General features: G+C 48.4%; 1 long non-coding RNA gene across 1 annotated transcript; it reads left to right on the plus strand.

The window, feature by feature from the left end:
* Positions 1–1484: 1484 nt before the first annotated feature.
* Positions 1485–2171, plus strand: LOC103070409 (uncharacterized). Its single transcript, XR_456910.1, has 3 exons — positions 1485–1599; positions 1885–1890; positions 1985–2171. It is a non-coding gene; the product is annotated as an uncharacterized LOC103070409 (long non-coding RNA).
* The last annotated feature ends 2182 nt before the right edge of the window (positions 2172–4353 follow it).

Raw genomic sequence — 4353 nt, forward strand, 5'->3', positions numbered from 1 at the left:
GTAGACTGCAGGCAGTGCAGCATCAGAGAGAACATAGCTGCCATTCAAAAGGGCTGCCAGAGGAAAGGTGTCCATAGGGAAATATCATTTCTCAAAATATGGTCTGTGGACCTCTACACTCAAACATCTCTGGGATGCTTCTTTAAAAGGCTGATCCTGGGGGCTTCCCTGGTGGCGCAGTGGTTGAGAGTCCGCCTGCCGATGCAGGGGACACGGGTTCGTGCCCCAGTCCGGGAAGATCCCACATGCCGCGGAGCGGCTGGGCCCGTGAGCCATGGCCGCTGAGCCCGCGCATCCGGAGCCTGTGCTCCGCAATGGGAGAGGCCACAACAGTGAGAGGCCCGCGTACCGCAAAAAAAAAAAAAAAAAAAGGCTGATCCTGGGACTTCCCTGATGGTTCAGTGGTAAACAATCCGTCTTCCAGCCTTCCCTGGTGGCGCAGTAGTTACGAATCCGCCTGCCAATGCAGGGGACGTGGGTTCAAGCCCTGGTCCGGGAAGATCCCACCTGCCGCAGAGCAACTAAGCCTGCGAGCCACAGCTACTGAGCCCTCGTGCTACAACTACTGAAGCCCGCTTGCCTAGAGCCCGTGCTCCGCAACGGATTAATCCCAAATATATTTGAGTACCTAATAGAGTATGTGTGCTAAGTACTAGAAAAAGGATGATAAATCTGTAAATATTGTTCATGAGGTGTTCATTATCTAGAGAAGATTATGGATCTTCTCCATACACAGATAATGGATACAATGAATAAATGGATACATACAATGAATGCCATGGATAATAAATCTATAGTTATTGCTTTGAAACAGTATCAAGATCCAAGTAATTCCTCCAAAGTCAACAATTTTTGAAGTAAAAGAGCTCAGAAGTAGGTAATGGGTGGGGATAAGGGTCTGGTATATTGAGGTGGAGAAAGTCGTGGTGCGGATGGAGAAATGTGCTCGGTGATTTGGGGGTACTTTAGGAAAATGGGCTAGAAACCAGCTTTTTAAGAATTTCATACTAGACTGTTGATGGCTTTAATGAGTTATACCGTGATTTGCATATTTAAGACTCATGAAAACACACAAGTTGAAGGATTGCATCTTTGTTGGTCATTTCTCACACAGAGTCCGGAAATCTAAATTTTTAAAGTTCAGTGGATAGTTAGCGCTAACTACTTAGTACTCTAGTCTTCTCTGGGAGTTTGAAGATGAAGCCAGTTGCAATAAAGATGTCCGCACCATTCGATCCTGTAAACTCACACTTTGGACTCTACGCTAAAAATACACTTGAATACAAGCGCTAAACTACAAGACTAATGGTCGCGGGGGTTGCTGAAGGGGAACTAGAGGCAGAGACAAGCCCGGAGTGGGAGGGGCGAGGGACAGGTTCGAGCACCGCCCTCGTCCCACTCCCACCAAGCTGGCTCCGCCCCTCAGGCTCCCGTTTTTAAAAAGCGCGAGCGCGCGGGCGCAGGCGCAGTCCGCTTGCGCCCCTGCCGCGCACGCGCGGTGACGGTAGTATAGTGGGGTTTGTACCTTTTGCGGTTCCCATCGGGGGTGACAAAACCTTGCTGGTGTGGGAGCTGACCTGTGGACCCACGGACGAGGCCGTGCAAGGGAGCCGAGCCGGGGCGGAGGGAGGGGTGGAGGAAGCCGCCCCGCGCCCCAGCAACTGGGCGGCCCGGGGTGCTGCTTCGCACCTCATCTGCCTGTGGTCTCCGCTGAGAGGAATCTTAGTTCTAGAGCAGACCTGAGCAGTCAGCTCGCCCCCACAGATTTTTGAGAGATAGTTCGCAACAGACGGCATTGCCTCCTAATGCTTCTCGAAGCTTAGGATTTCAGAGGGAAACTTGTTCATGAAATGAGAAGTGTTTGGAGTTGCGGGCTCACCACAGTTGCCTGTGGCGAAGGGCTGGGGGAATATAAGGGAATGGGCGGTTTGCTTTCCTGGGCGTGAAATTTCCTGCACTTACTTAGCATGGGACCACCCTACAGCATTCTCTGTTCACAGTCTTCTCCCAGGTTGGCCTTCTGTATTCGGTCCGAGTCTTCCCAAACGCAGCAGTGGCTGGTCCTTGGTTCTATGGCATCGTCAAGTTTTATTCAGCAAGGGATGCCCACAGAGCCCAAAAGGCATGCTACCAGAAGCAGCTTTTTCAGACATCTCCAGTGAAGATGGGTCCAAATGTGGAATTCCTCACTCTACTGGGATGAAGTGCTGAATTTAAGACTAATAGGTCATCGGGAATTCCCTGGCTGTCCAGTGGTTAGGACTCTGCACTTTCACTGCTGAGGGCCCGGGTTCAATCCGTGGTTGGGGAACTAAGATCCTAGGGGGGGGAAAAAAAAAGGCCAGCGTTTGTACAGCACTGTGGTGTACAGAATGCTCTCAGATGCACTGCTCCACTGATCCCCCAGTTCCCCAGATCTTTCTTTCTTTTTTTTAGATGAAGAAACTCGAACTCAGGATGGTTAAGTGACTTACTTAAGGTTCATGACAGTAAATGTGGAAACTAGAGGCCAAACTGAAACTTAACTGATGGTAAACCCCATGTCATTTTATGCTGCCCCTTAATTTAAGAAATCTTCACAAGAGTATTCCTTATATTTACGTTTATGTTGATTGTAAATGTGTGAGGTTGACAAATGTTTTAATTAATTAATTAATGTATTTATTTATTTTTGGCTGCGTTGGGTCTTGTTGCTGCTCGCCGGTTTTCTCTAGTTGCGGCGAGCGGGGGTTGCTCTTCGTTGCGGTGCGTGGGCTTCTCATTGCGATGGCTTCTCTTGTTGCGGAACACGGGTTCTAGGCACGCGGGCTTCAGTAGTTGTGGCTCACAGGCTCTAGAGCACAGGCTCAGTAGTTGTGGCACACGGGTTTAGTTGCTCTGCGGCATGTGGGATCTTCCCGGACGAGGGATCGAACCCGTGTCCCCTGCGTTGGCAGGCGGACTCTTAACTACTGTGCCACCAGGGAAGTCCGGAGCTTGACACACTTTTGTCAGATGTAACATAAAGGAGGCTTCATCATCATCATCACTCTCAAACTGCCTATTCAGAACTCCCTTCAGATTCCAGAAAATGGTTAAAATATTCTTTAGTGCATTGTAGAAACCTTATTCCATATTAACATGCCATCCAATTTTACTTCCCCAGAATTAACATTTCATTATGTGCCTCCATTCAGCCACCATTCCTTTTTCAAGGACCTTTTCAATTCCTCTGAATAAGTGAGTGAGGCTTAGATTTCCCAGACCTTTCACTTTATAATTGTGTGTCTTCTCTGATTGGCTTCTTGCTCTGGCTACTTCCTACTGACCCTGCTGCCTATTCTCACCCATATTTCTTTACTCACTGATTTCACCTTTATTGAATCTGAGAACTCTCCTCAGATGTGACTCCAGGTACACTACCTCCCACTTCTGTACCCTGTTTAACACCCTCTTCAATCCTGGCTGTACTCCCTGGGATTGAAATGATTTTATGTCAGACATTCTTTAATTTGTGGACCCTGTGACCATTTCACATAACCACTCAGATACTACAGATGGTCCTGGAAAGATTATGAAACAGTTACTTGGTATCAGTTGTGAGTAATGAGTTATTTTCTTATATTGGACATTAAGACCATTGCACAAGCTTAGGTTCTGAGATTTTCACAGCATAAAGCCCGTCACTGATAGAGTAATGAAGAAAATGTTCTACAAGTCACTGTAGAGTTGAGAGGAAAGGGCATTCGTATTAGATTTCTTTATTTAAGGCACAGCCTTAGTTTACTACCCACACCCCCGAAATTGTTACCTACTTTAATTATGCGTTCTTTTTCAATTTTATTTATTTATTTATTTGGTTGCACTGGGTCTTAGTTGCAGCAGGTGGGCTCCTTAGCTGCGGCTCAAGGGCTCCCCAGTTGCAGCACGTGGGCTCCTCAGTTGCAGCACGTGGGCTCCCCAGTTGCAGCAGGCAGGCTCCTTTAGTTGTGGCTTGCAGGCTCCTTAACTATGGCGTGCGAACTCTTAGTTGCAGCATGCATGTGAGACCTAGTTCCCTGACCAGGGATCCAACCTGGGCCCCCTGCATTGGGAGCACGGATTCTTAACCACTGCACCAGCAGGGAAGTTCCAATTATGTGTTCTTTTATTCATTGGCAGGTATACATACTTCTCTTGTTTCCCCTGTATTTTTTATAAATACAGAAAAGAGAATAACATCTTAAAATAAAATGAAGGAGGGCTTCCCTGGTGGCGCAGTGGTTGAGAGTCTGCCTGCTGATGCAGGGGACGCAGGTTCGTGCCCCGGTCCGGGAAGATCCCACGTGCCGCGGAGCGGCTGGGCCCGTGAGCCATGGCCGCTGAGCCTGTGCT

Source organism: Lipotes vexillifer, unplaced genomic scaffold (genome assembly GCF_000442215.2).
Source record: "Lipotes vexillifer unplaced genomic scaffold, Lipotes_vexillifer_v1.1 scaffold704, whole genome shotgun sequence".
NCBI classification, from domain to species: domain Eukaryota; kingdom Metazoa; phylum Chordata; class Mammalia; order Artiodactyla; family Lipotidae; genus Lipotes; species Lipotes vexillifer.